General features: G+C 35.2%; 1 protein-coding gene across 1 annotated transcript in view; it reads left to right on the forward strand.

Annotated features, from left to right (window-relative positions):
• Positions 1 to 15,127, forward strand: part of LOC107758157 (leucine-rich repeat and fibronectin type III domain-containing protein 1-like protein) — a 127,023-nt gene that overhangs the window by 45,649 nt on the left and 66,247 nt on the right. Inside the window, exon 2 of the mRNA XM_016575826.1 lies at positions 12,594 to 12,799. The gene's annotated coding sequence lies outside the window, so the exon portion shown is untranslated. The remainder of the gene's footprint in view (positions 1 to 12,593; positions 12,800 to 15,127) is intronic.

Below are 15,127 nucleotides of genomic sequence, written 5' to 3' on the forward strand. Positions count from 1 at the left end.
ATTTACACATTTGGCAGACGCTTTTATACAAAGCGACTTACAAAAGAGGACAATGGAAGCAATCAAAATCAACAAAAGAGCAATGATATGCAAGTGCTATAACAAGTCTCAGTTAGCTTAATGCAGTACACGTAGCAAGGTTTTTTTAAATCATATAATAAATAAAAAACATAGAATAGAAAAAGAATAGAGCAAGCTAGTGTTACAGGCTTTTTTTGCTTTTGTTAATATGAAGTCAGAAAGTCAGAATTATAATTGTATAATAAATAAAAATAAAACAAATAGATAGAATGCAAAAATAAGTGTTATTTTTTTTTATTAAAGAAAACAAGCAGTTAGTAAATAAATAGAGTGCAAGTCTAAAAGGGGCAAGTTTTTTTGTATTTATTATTTTTTTTATATAAAGAATAGAATTAGAATAGAGAGTGCTAGAGTTATCATAACTCCAAGGTTTCTGGCTGTTTTTGAAGGAGTTATGGTTGATGTGCCTAACTGGATGGTGAAATTGTGATGAAACAATGGACATCTGCAATGCTGCGGGTTGGTCCATGCCCCTAATGTTCGTCAGCTTCTATGGCCTCGATATGCGAGCCACTCCGGGCTCTTCTGTTCTCTCGCCCTAGCTGTGCTCTTCCACACTAGGCAGGGATTTGTAAGTCTGGCGGCGTGGGCATACTCATTCCCATAGCATTTCGACACAGCTCAAGTTCCTGAAGGGGAACATCTCTAGGTTACGCATGTAAACTTGGTTCCCCGAGGGAACGAGACGTTGCGTCTCAGTGCCATACTTTTGGCATCCCTGCGAGCGCTTACTTCATTTCCCAGAAGCTGCCGCTGTATCCACCACACGTGCTTTTAAGCTTCCTGGTTGCTACGTCACTCCGCCCGTGACGTCTCGCCCATTCATTGGACTGATTACATACATGAGGGGAAGGTGTTCCGGTAGCATTCAACGCAGCGTCTCGTTCCCTATCTATCTATCGATCTATCTAGTTATATCGTTCTATTGTTTTATCATTCTTTCTTTCTACCTATCGGTCTTTCTTTCTTGCTTGCTTTTACTTTTATAAGCTCAAAAAAGCTAGTTAGTTTGTATAAGGCTGTGTGTAAGTGATTGATTGATTGATTGATTAATTAATTCATTCACTTGTTCATTCGCTCATTTGTTTATGTGAAAAAATGCTAGTTAGTTTGCATATGAATTTTATAAGTAGATTTGTTTATATATTTATTTGCTTCAGTTCAGAGCAAAATACCTGCAAATACAAGTTCATTAATTTAATTTAATTTAATTTAATTTAATTGTTAGTGCAAAAAGGCTAGTTAATCTATGTAGGGCTTTGCGTAAGTGTTTTTTTTCATTCATTCATTCATTCATTCATTCATTCAATCATCCATTCATCCAATCATTTGTTCTTCCGTTTACTTTTAAGTTCAAAAACTATTTTATTTATTTATTTGTTTGTTTCACATCAAATACAGGTTTGTTGCTAAATGCAAAAAAAGGTAATTAGTTTGTACAGGGTGTTGTGAAAGTTTGTTTGTGCGTTTATTCATCTGTTCGTTCATTCATTCATTTGTTCATTCACTAGAGTCTAAATACTGCAAACATACTTATTTAAAAGCTAGTTAGCCTGCAGGGTTTTGTTTACGTAGAATTGTTTGTTTATTAATGAATGAATGAATGAATGAATGCACAAAGCTTGTTAGTTTGTATATGAACTTTCAGAAGTGCATTATATTTGTTGTTTTTATATATAAAAAAAGCTAAAAACTTATTTATATTTTATTTATTTTTTTAATGCAAAAAAGCTTGTTAGTTTATATAGACCTTTGCGTTTGTTTGTTTTATTTATTTATGTTGTTTACTTCAGATCGGAGCCTGCAGATTTCAGAAAGGGCTGGCTGTTTTGTGTGCGATAAGCATCAGACGTTGAGTAAATATTTGTGGGTGTGCCGTGTGAGTCTGATATTACATACAGCCAGACTTTATATCTCACAGACCAGTGATCATGTTTTTGTCTCTTTCATTTTCTCCATTAAAACACAACCAACACTGGAGATCGGAGTGCTTTACACCATGAATAGTATCATTCTGTGGATTTTTCAAGCCCATCGCTGCAGTATTACACTATCATACACTTCTCAAGTGACTATTTAACCATTATCATACAGTCGTCTCTGTGTGGCCACACGCTGTCTCATTAGCATTAACATGTTGATCTCGGTCCCTTTAAGTGCTGCTGTTGGATCTCCACGTGAGTGAGCAGTGCTACAGTGGTACGTGACAAAGGGATTTGTGAATGATGGTTTCTAATAGGAGAGCCCATTAGGCGTGTGCTGTGGTCTCCACACAGTAATGATGAGAAGGCTTGCTGGGGGTTCGTCTCACGATCCCTCTTAGCCTCCTTTAACATGACGGCTCACAGCCTGTCTTAACACCAAGTCTACACTGAGTTCAAAACATTGACGTTAACAGAGAGCTGGCATTTTTCCCTGATATTTTAGAGATAGTATTCAGTATGTTCGTTTTACACAGCATAAACAATACACAGGAATTTTTTTTTTTTTCTATGTGGATGCCCTGAAAAAGATGTGCACTTTACAGGCAGATGTTTGAAAGATGTTGTGGTGTGCTTTGAAAATAGACAAGAATGTATTTCATGGATTTTTCTGCTCACTTCTCCATTTATCGTATGGAAGAGCATGCTTCCCTGCGTATGTTCTTCACATTATTTATTTGTTATAAAGTGTAACAGCTCAAAAACACCAGAAGACAAAAATACACATATTCATAGGCATCACTCCCAGAAAGTGTTGGGGGCTGCATCATATTCTTCATTCATGAATATTAATTAGGTTATGTTCAAATGTCCAAAAAATCCACACAATAATTTCAATAGGACACTGAGTTTCTATTTTTAACATAACATTTGTCATTTGAGGGAACAGGCATTCTTGCTGACCAACTTGCTTTGAGTAGGAGGAGTCCATGGGTGTAATCTGCACAATTTTCTTTTAATAAGCCAAAGAGGCAGATGTATGTAAGTGGATGTATATCAGCAGCTAGGACACATTTGATTTCATTTTGTTTGTGATTTCACTGGAAAAGATGTAGAGCCGAGGATAAGCAATAGATAGCACTTTTCAGAAAGAACATTGAAAGGACAGAAATAACATTGCCTTGATAACAATCACAATGAATCCTCTGCAGAACATAAAAAAAAATGCAATTTACAGCACTTGATAGGTCATAAGTAGGGATTATACTTTTTTTAAATTTTTTACAGCAGATACTTTATTTTATGCTGTGGCTCAGACATTCTTTCCTTATGGTAACTGGGTAGAACAAAATAAAGACATAATTAATAATGTTCTTTATATAAAACAACAGTCATGTTATACATGCTAAATGTTGTGCGATTTGTTGTTTGTAATTTGACAACATTTTTTTTTTTGTGATCACGGCTGTAGGCTTTTTGTTTTGTTTTGCTTTGCTTTGCTTTATTGTAAAATGACATGCATCCTTAACATTGTAATTTGACAGCATTTGTTTTGTTTTTTCTTATTTTGTTTAGTTTTCTTTAGTTTTGTTTTGTGTTCATAGGGTTGTAGGCTTTTTGTTTTGTTTTGCTTTGCTTTATTGTAAAATGACATGCATGCTTAATATTTTAATTCGACAACATTTGTTTTGTTTTGTTTTGTGATCACAGGGCTGTAGGCTTTTTTGTTTTGCTTTGCTTTGTTTTATTGTAAATTACATGCATGCTTAATGTTTTAATATGACAACATTTTAAAAATAAATATAATTGATGTTTGATAAATTAACTTGTGTGCCATATTTTATTTTATTTTTATTAAAATGTTATTTTATTTTAAAGATCATAGGTCCCTTTTGTGTTGTTGTATCCCAGGGATATTTTATTTTATTATTTTATTTTATTTTATTTTATTTTATTTTATTTTATTTTATTTTATTTTATTTTATTTTATTTTATTTTATTTTATTTTATTTTATTTTTTTATTTTTTTATTTTATTTTAGTTTAGTTTACAGCAGTATCAACAAAGTCACTAACTGTTAGCCAAAATATTACAACTTTCTTCAATGGTTACCCATCCGGTGCAGCATGTACAGAGAAATTGAAAAATTATGCAGATTTTGTGTTTGTGTTTACACAGAGCAGAAAAAAAAATACACACTTTGTCAAATTGTCTGATCTGGCTGATGATTCTTTTGTCACAAATATGTGCTACAGGCTTTGTTTTGTCAAGCCAATGATTAGGCATTCAGATAAATTATTTTCAGAGCATTTTTAATCAGTGCTACAGTACATTTCAGTTTCCTTTTCCTTCTAATCTCGTCTCAGTTGTTGTTGTTGTTGTTATACATAAATATAATAATATAAAAATTATCATTAAAAAAATTAAATAAAATAAAAAATCCTTAATGTTCTAATTGGGTACTCTTAAAGGGTTAGTTCACCCAAAAATGAAAATTAGCTTGTGTTTTACTCACCCTCGAGGCATCCTAGGTGTTTATGACTTTCTTCTTTCAGTCGAATCCAGTCGGAGTGAAAAATATCCATATTTCAAACGTAATGAACACTTTTCTCTCACTTCCGCTGACTGTCATACACTGAAGCAGTTCCGGCGGATGACGCAGCACGTCGGCGTTGCGTGATTAGGGTGAACTAACCTTTTAAAAATGTATAATTTCATTAAAAAAGTTGTTGTTGTTGTTAATAATAATAATAATAATAATAATAATACTCTGCTACAACAAATAAATAACAATAAAAATAAATAAAAAGTATAATTTATCTCAAACTTTTAAAATATAAAAAAATCTAATTTTTGTTGCACTCAATTTGACCTAATCCATAAAACCCAAGTAATCTGTGATGAAATTTGATTATTAATGCCATCATCAATTATTATCAAGGTCATCTATTAGTTGTTGTGGTCCTATTTACAATATCGAGCTGAATCTTGCACAGGTGACTAAGAAAAGCCTCTTATACTAAAAGTTTTTCCCTCACTCCACTCAAATGCCATTAAACCTCTCTTTTATGAAGCGATCACTCTTATCTGACCAGCATTATGCCTATTACAGGGAACCCACATCTCTACTGGTTATCAACCGCAGCCAATCTGCTGCCTGGAACCAAAATAGATGAGAAAGAATGGACTTTTCAAATGCTATCCTGTTCGTTATGAGTGCTTTTAGCGTGACCTATTTGAAGGAATTGCTGTAAGTTAGTGCAGAACTTTTAGCAGGGAACAAAATCATGAGCTGTGGCAAGAGCACTACATTATCGCACAGTTTATGAAGAGAATTGCTCCGAGAGCAACACCATTTGCCACTCACAGAGCAGCAGTGCATATTAAAACAGGTTTGCCTTCAAAAATACTGCTTTATAAAACTATTTACACATGATCTGTCCACTTTGTCAGATGGGCTTTTCACACTCGGGCAGTAATGTAATCCTAAAACGTAATCCTAATTGTCATGTCTTTTCTTGAGAAATATTATATTATATTATATTATATTATTAGGACATAAATCATTGCTTACAGGATGAATTTACATTCAAGAATTTACATTCATGAGCCAATATTCATATTCATTACTGTGGGTTAATAATTAATCCTGAGTATTCAGGTTTTGAGATTTCATTCCGTAAATCTGTAAACCCTGAGTTAAGGTTCTTATTTGCATAATTATGAGGTCAGTAACATTGATCAGATGTTTGGATGATACGCAAACCAGTTTTAATAACAGCTTGTTCGTCTGTAAAACTGTTGGTGTGTAAATCCACTCTGCCTGGTTTAAGTTTGCTATTAGCATACGTTTTAATGTTTCTGTCAGATTCTGAAATTTCTCATGTGAAACACATCATCACAACACATCATGTGAAAGCTTCTGTGACTGTACAAAATACATGAATATTTAATGAGGTAAGCTGTGTTTATCAGTTGTTTTGTAAGCATTGGTTGTTGGCTGCTAAACAACTCACTGTAACATTATAGAAGTGTTATTTTTGATCTATAAACTGAAAGTGCCCATCATTTCATATCTATCTATCTATCTATCTATCTATCATTGTTCTATTGTTCTATCGTTCTATCGTTCTATTGTTCTATCATTCTATCGCCTGTCTGTCTGTCTGTCTGTCTGTCATTCTATAATTTTATCATTCTATGTATTGTTCCGTCATTCTATCTTTCTATTAATTGTTCCATCCATCCATATTTTTTTTTAGTTGAAGATCATCTATCACTCTGTCTGTTGTTCTATTGTTCTGTCTATCATTCCATCCATCCACATTTTTTATAGATGAACACCATCTGTCTGTATATCTCTTTGTCTGTCTGTCAGCCCATCTGTCTTTCTGTCTGTCTGTTAAAACTAAAATAAACCTTCATGTAAGCTGAGATGCAACATCTCTCTTTTCAAGTGCTGTCGACAAATCAGATTTTCCATGTACAATATTTCAGTGTTATGTACAGCCGTACCTCTTATTGCTTTTAAAGGCAGTGCACTGACATCAGGGCACGCATGCAAACGCTCCCATCCAGAAACACAGTCCTCACACACCCTCATCCCCACCCACTGTGTGGTATTGACCCAGCCTCTAATGGACTAGTTTGGAGGGAGGACCATGTCTCCACGGAACACTTAGAGAAAAGCCGAACTCCACGCACAAGTCACAGTGGAGCAGCTCAGCCGAGGCCTGAAGTGTGGGTGGGCACGATAAAGCCGAAATATCTAAGTCAAGCTGGGATCATTATCCCAGCTTAATGCACTCTCTGTTTGGCTTGGTGTGCTCCCACTTTTATTTCCTTCGAGAGGCTTGAGTGCCGTGTTTACTCGCCAATTACCGCTGCTCCCTATCGTTAGACGATAGATCCTCTCAATTATATATTTTCTCTCATTTCATAAGGGAGAAATGTAAATGGCGTGTGCATGGGTGCATATCGTATGCTGCGTAAAGCACAGTCTCCTCGAATCAAAGCAGTTTGGCATCCAAAATCACAAACTGAGCCCACGTTCAGTGGTTCGGCATCCCCTACTGAGAGTGTTCGTGCGATCTCCAGACTATGCCAGTTGGGTGTGAGCACATGTTCCAGCATGTTAGATTTAGCGTTGTCGAGTGGGCTGAACGCAGCTTAGAGACACCGTGGAATCTAAATTTGAATTTAGTCTGTGTCTGTTAGCTTTGAAGCCATTTATAAGCACTGAAAGTTGATAAAAATTCACTTGATCACATTTAAAATGAACAACCTCTTACTGGAAAACAGACAAAAACAATATGGATGACTCATCTTGTACTCCGCATTTACAAATATTTATTATGTAGATTGAAAGTGAGTCTACCTGTACTACCACCTGCATTTTGTCAATAGATCTGTCTCTGTCTACACTTTTAAAATGGATGTTAAAAACAGCACAACCTGTGTTATGTCAACACATTTTGTGATAATTGTGATTAACTCAACCAGTGTGTTATATCTCATCTTAGCTTCTTGCAAATCTCTCCAGAACTGCCACCTTTCGAAGATGAAAGAGTGCACATATAAAAATCCCATTTGTTATGTAAACATATACTGTACACAGCAAGCTAACATTAGCGAGAAAGACAAGAAAACCCTAAATGTTAACTTCTAACATGAATACAACTACTTGTAAAACACGCCTCGACCATCTACAAATTATCTCAAACTTGGCAAATAGCATTTTAAACTCTCTAATATCAAATACACTCAATTACCTGACTTCCAAGCAGCAAAGATATCCACAGATGGAAGGTTGAGGTACAAACTTTCTTGTGAGAGATAACGGCTTGTGAAGTGATGAAGTGATGATTAGTTAGTCTGTCTGTCTCTTGTTCTGTCGATCGATCAATCAATCAATCAATCAATCAATCAATCAGTCAGTCTTCCTGTGTAAGCTTTTTCATCTGTCTATCTGTCTGTCTCTCTGGCCATCTACAGTAGCTAATCAGGTCTACAAGGAATTGATCTTGATTAACTATGCATACTAATCTCAATTACTTGTAGTAAATAATTACTTACAATAGTAATTAGTCAAATTATAGTTACGGCTCAGATGACTGGCTCAAAACAACATCGCTGCAGAACTGAGCACTTAGCCTACTAGAAAAGATGGTAGATTTGAAATTGTGTTCTTCGGTGAAGAAGATGTCAAGTCTGGAGTCTTTCCAAGCAAAATAAAATGTATTTTTATACTTGTATGTATTATTTTTTAAATAAATTGCAATCATTTTGTAATTTGCAGTTGTTCTAAAATGCAAAATATTGTTTTAAAAGCAGGTTAATAATTCATTTTCAAAGTATTTTCTGGTTAGTACCTAATTAAGGCTGGCATACACTTTATGACTACGATTTTTGCCCCAGTTTAGAATCTGGATGAGTCAACACTAGCTGAAGGTCTGAGACCTTCTGCAGATTTAATTTGAGTTTCTACATGATTTTGTTGTGCTCTGAATGACCTGAAAGTCTGGTGGTGTGTGATCCTCACTCTTAGTGTTTAAGACTGTCGCTTTTGCTCTGATGAAATTCTGAAATTTGTCTCAATTGGCCAAATTATGGCAAAAACTGCACAATGTGCAACTAGCGCAAACTTAAAATAAAGTTTCACTTCAAAGCAAAAGAGACAAACTAACTGGAAATAATGACCTTTGTCTTCAGAACAACAATCTGCGGCAGCCATTAATACGTAAGTGCTGTGGTTGGTAATGGAACGATCAGACGGAGCCGTGACACAACACAAGAATATCATTGGACACAGCTCTTTGCTTCTCTGTCTTTTTAACCTCATGCTGGGGCTCAACAGAACGGGCGGACAACACAGAGTCACTGAGGACAGGCCAAAAGTGAGTCAGAGTCTTGACAAAGAGATGCCTGTTCTCCCCAGGCAGCTGGGCTCATTCTAACGATGCGCTGAGGAGAGAACGGCCATGTACATGGACACTAATCTGCGCCCTGTGTCATACTCGATGGAGGGAGGGGGAGCTTTATGATCTAAAGCCGGTGTGATGAGAGGATATTGCATTGTTAGGCTGAGATTCTGCTCTATCAGCTTTGGAGTCAGCACATATTCCTCCTGCAGAAGGCATATACATATTTTGCTTGCATAAGATCAATGATGGCACACGTTTTAAATTATGCAACATGATTGTGTATTTCACAAATGGGTGAAACAGAATAGGGTGTTTCATTAAATATAGGTAATTTTATTTCCTGGGTTCATTTTTAATAAAACTAAGTTAATAATATTTCCATTTGTTCCTGTTATATGAAGGTCACATTATAACTTTGAGTTTTTGTTGTTGTTGTTTTTTTACCACGTTGAAATCATTTACTTTTTTTCTACTTTCTTATATTGCCTTATATTTATATATTAAATATATTGTAATATAGTACATTTGATTGTTTTACCCTTGTCCCAGACCCAAACTTCCATTATTACAATATATGAATACATGTATATATATTTTAACTATGTAGGCTTATAAGCCTACATTGTCACATTACATACAAAATATGTTACTTTAACAATATAATATCTCATTATAATGGTAAAAGCATATTGTTTAATGACAATCTTGGCAATCTCATTATTACATGAAAATGTATTGTTTTAATGTCACACACACACACACACATATTGTATATATATATAGTATATTTTGTATATTGTTTATTTTATATTTTATAATATATTGTACAATATTTGTATATTGTGTATTTAAAAGAAAAATATTTTTTCTTTTCAAAACAATACGTTTTTTCATAATAATGAAATGCTATGTTGTAAAAAAAAAAAAAACATGTTACACCAATACATTTTCTCATAATAATGCCACTACGAGAAAATAACATAATTGAGAAAATATGTAATTTAAAGACATAACATATTATTTATAAGAAAGTATATTGTTTAACTGACAGCATACTGTTTTTTTTCTTCACAACATAACTGAGTGGAAAAAAATATGTATGTGGCAGCAATGTTCCACCATAAAGTTGTGACATCATTTCCTTCACGACCAACATTTTATAATATAAAGTGCACTTAAAATACATGACATAGTTACGGTGGCCGAGAAGTGCAAAGCAAATCACAATTCTGAAAACAAAATAACAAATTACAAATGCAAATGCAAGTCTAAAAAACAAAATAACAATTCAGAAAGCACAACAACAATTCAGAAAACATTATAACAAGTCAGAAAACACAATGGGATTACTCACCGCTGACTGGACGAGACATCTGTCAATCAACGTATACAGGGAAGAACCAGCCGAAGAACAGCAGAGTCGTGGTAGAAAGTTCGAAGATGGTATTAAAGTTGCTCAGTTTAAATGTATTGTATGAATTGCCCTTGCTATGGAATAAAAAATACGGAGTGTATATTTACATTTAGTTAAAAGTGGCTGTCAAATATCAGCTCCAGTGGCGCAGTTAGATAAGTGCTTGTCATTGGCTTTTTGATGCGATCGACCCGGGTTCGAGCCCACCTTTTGCCAAACTTTTTTTTTCTCCCTTTTCAAATTCGTATCACATCGTAAAGGCATTTATTTTCAATAAAAATTAAGGAAATAATCAAAAAGTTGAAAATAAAGTATCGGGTAGGGTAGTATGAAATTAGACTTAGTTAAACATACAGTAGGGACTAGTCATTGGCTATTTTGTATTCCAAAAAAAAGTTTAATGTCATTTCCACAGTACATAATTTGACATATGGTGGAAATTACAATTGTATGTTCAGAAATAAATGACAAAAATGACAATTCTCCTGTGACTGTATGTCTATGAGACACTGTAAATAAGCTAGCGAGAGTGTGAAAATCTGTTTTAAGATTATTTTTGTCCACAGGACCAAAAGTGGCCATAGTCGAACAAACACCCAGTAATAGAAATAGTTAGTCAAGGAACAAAATGTGCACACCATTGTGTCTGCACAAAATCATACGATATCTGAGTAAGAGGATTTTTTGGCTTGGCTTTCTTCCCAGTAAGGGACATAAATGTCTAATTAAGAAGTTCTAATTAGGTTCGTGGAGTCGGGAGATCATCAGGGTGGGAAACCAAGAGATTAGGAGAGAGAGGACCTGCAAATCTTATTTCATATAATAAGAAAAAAAAACCTTAAGCCATAATACCAAACAGCCACAATAGCCCTTTTGTTTTTTGTTTTATATTGTTTCATAATTTATCATTGCCTTCAGACCAAACAGTATTTTGACAAAACCCCTCATTTTAAAAACCATCTGGAAGCATTTGACAGCTTAATGTGAAACTTGTGAAGTTGTGAGGTTGTGATGGGGGAATGAAAGTTAAAGGAATAGTTCACCCAGAATTAAAACATTTTCTGAAAATTACCTCACCCTTAGGCCATCCAGTATGTAGATGAGTTTGTTTCTTCATCAAAATAGATTTGAAGAAAGTTAGCATTACATCACTTGCTCACTAATAAATCCTCTGTAGTGAATGGGTGCCATCAGAATGAGAGACCAAACAGCTGATAAAAACATTGCAGTAATTTAAAAGTAACTCTAGTCCATCAATTAACATCATGATGGATTTGTTTCTTATAAACAGGCAGATATTTACTTCACAAGACATTAGCTAATGGACTGGAGTCATGTGGATTACTTGTGGATCATTGAGATTTTTTTATCAGCTGTTTGGACTTTCATTCTGATGGCACCCATTCACTGCAGAGGATCCATTGGTGCGCAAGTCATGTACATTTCTCCAAATCTGTTCTGATTTGTTTGTATTAATGTAGTACTGTAATATATTGTTTTGCACTGTGACATTATTTCCATGACAAATAATCACAAATTATAAATTAGTCATTGGAAAATGCTGTAACATTTGAGTCATCAGAATTTTTTGCCATTATGTTTAATGAGAATTGTCATGAAAATAGTGTCACAATGCAAAAAATCTAAATCTGGTCCTAAAATATGATTCATATTTTTGTCGTGATAATCAAACACAAGCTCAACAAATACCAGCTCAGTTTGCATAACTCCTACAGCATGTTCACCCTGAAATAAGTAATTAAAATGGTGCAATCGACAGAAAAACCCTGTACTGGTTTAAGCAGCATTTGTTTGTGCAGTGGCATGAATTTAGAGAATAAAAAAGAACAAACTGTAATTGTGCCAACTGTCCAGTGGGACAGCTATAACCACCAGCAATGCAAGAGGCAGACAACTGTAAAAGAAACACTTGAAATAATAACAATAATTTGTTTCCAAAGAGAATGGAGCTAAATATATTGCGTATGGCAGCTATTATCAAGAGTGATGGTAGGAGCGTTCAAACAGCGTGACACTTCTGGGTCGTTATTAATGCCCTCGCTCTTGTCGCATTCCATTTTCTTTTTTGTTCCATTTGTTTTGTGATGTGAAAAAAAGGGGTGCAAATTCACTGTCTAGCTCTTGTTTTTGTCCTGGAAATGCATTGGCCTTCTTGTCCCGAGAGGCGAAAAATCCAGACAGACATGCTTTGTGTCTCGTGTAAATGTCCCTCCTCCCTTTCTCCTTTCACAGGTGGATGGAGCTCCGAAATCTGCAGCGCTGTCAGTCGTGGCTCTGAGCGCCAGATACTCTCATGTTCCTGGGCCAATGCCTCGAGTCTCTGCTCTCTGCCAGCCTGTCCACATGTAGCAGCCCGAGTCTACAGCTATCCTCAGCATTAACGCCGCCAGTGAAGCCTTCATGAGCATCTCCAGCCATTCTACGCTTCTCAGATAGAGGTACACTTCAAATCACACTGCAGTGAGGAGTTCAAGGAAAAACACACCCACAATTCTCTTATCATTTACTCACAAACATGTAGTACTTGAACAGCAGGAGATATTCGGCACTGCTCTTTTAAATTGAAATTGAATGGTGACCACAGACTGTCGAGTATCAAAAAGCACCATAAAAATACATTGCTGGTCAAAAGTTTGGAATAATTAAAATGTTAAATTTTTTTGAAAATAGAGTAAAAACAGCAATACTGTGGGATACTATTACAATTTAGAATAAGCGTTTTATATTTTAATACATTTAAAAATAGAAAAATTAAATGTAAAGTCGGCAACACCAAAGCTCCAAAAGTATCAAAAATTTATATGTATAGTGCAGGGGTGGATTTAGTGATGTGGGGGCCCCAGGCAAAATACAGGAATGGGGCCCTATACAATTTCACACATGCCTGTTTTATTTTTTCCAAAATCTTTTTTTCCCGTTTAAATTTTTCTGGATTCAGTTTTTTTTTTTTTTTTCCGTTTAATTTTTTCTGGATGATTATATTTTTTTAATTAAAATTGTATTTACTTATTTTTTTAGAAATTCTGTGTTGTGTGTTTTCCTTTTTCTGGTAATCAAATGAAGGCAAAATCATGAATCTATCTTTTATTCCAATGAAAATTAAACAAACCCTTTAATTTTTGTACATTCAAAATGCTACACAAGTTTACTGTGTAATGACCAATGTCACTGAATTTGTCAAATATTGAATGAATAAATCAAATGCAATTCAGTACACTTGATATGGATTGAATCAATCCAATCACAATCAAACCGCGATATGGACTAGTGTATGTGAATATTAAATACTAGTGTATGTGAATATTAAATGGCAAAAATACTATTTAGCTACTACAGACGACAACCGCGAGCGTTGCAGGTGCTTAAATAGCAAACTAGCAAACGAAACGCGCGTCTGCGCCGTTCATTCCGTCACATTCTGCATTACACAGTAAATTCCGTTTTTATGAATAGATTCCGTCCCCATTTTCTACATCGCCCTACTTTTGCTAAGAAACACGTTCAACGCGGATGCACAGACGGTTGTCGTGGTAATGAACACCAGAGCAACCACTTGCGCGTCCGCACTGAACGCGCATCTCGCATATAAAAAGCATTTGAGGGGGCCCTTGGCTTTTGGGGACCCAAGGCGGTCACCTACCTTTGCCTAATGGTTAAGTCCGCCTCTGGTATAGTGTGTGACGTTTCGAGCACGCAGGCTCTTCATCAGAGGAATCTGATGAACGCACTCTCTTCATCATTGGTCTGGTGAAGAGCCTACGTGCTCGAAACGTCACACGCTATGCAAACGTTTTTAAATAAATTTTGGATACTTTTGGAGCTTTGGTGTTGCCGACTTTACATGTAATGTTTCTACTTGTTTTTTAGTCGAGCACCCATTTGAGATTGATGTGCGTGCTTTTGTTTGCATTTTAATACATTTAAAAATACAATTTATTAATGTGAGCTGAATTTTCAGCAGCCATTACTCCTGTTTTCAGTGTCACACAATCCTTCAAAATAATAATCAAATAAATGCAGCCTTAATGGTGAGCACAGGAGACTTATTTCAAAAATATCTACAAAAAACTCAATTATTCCAAACCTGTAGTGTATAAAGTTGTTCATATTTATTATGCACTATATTTTAGGTTTTCTGAAACTAAACAAAAGATATTTAATTTAATAAGTAACTGTAAATTAGACTTTTTTTTTTTTTCTCAGAAACTGTGATGGATTACAGTTACATTTATTTTAGGTAACACTTTATTTTTAGGTGCCCTTGTTACACGTTACATGCACTTACTATTATAATAACAGTAAATTATGCATGATTACATGCAAGTAACCCTACTCAGTTCTTAAGTGTATACATATATAGTTCAGTCATGAAACTCTAGATGGCGCAGGCTGACAGGTTGTTAATGTAACTGATGATATTCAGAGAGTTAAACGACTTGGCACAAGCTGATTGGTTCATGCTGCATATGCAGCCAATGAGCTTACTGCTTTGCATTTATATGGCTAGCTAGCATTCACTAGAGATTCCTGCAGCTCGCTTTCAGAGTTCTCTGAAACCCTCCACCTTACCCAGCTCCACCTGTATAGATCTGCTACGGGTTATTTTATATGCTATTTGTGCAGCAGCAGTATGTCTTAAATACTCACGGCACCGTATCGCCGTATGCATTGGCAGTAGCAAGTTCTTGTACTTGCTTGCAGCAGCAGCAATAATCTACAACTACAGCAATAACCAACAGCAGCAGCAATTCAGCAGCAGCAGCAGC

This window comes from Sinocyclocheilus rhinocerous, unplaced genomic scaffold (genome assembly GCF_001515625.1).
Source record: "Sinocyclocheilus rhinocerous isolate Xijiao unplaced genomic scaffold, SAMN03320098_v1.1 scaffold894, whole genome shotgun sequence".
Lineage (NCBI taxonomy): Eukaryota > Metazoa > Chordata > Actinopteri > Cypriniformes > Cyprinidae > Sinocyclocheilus > Sinocyclocheilus rhinocerous.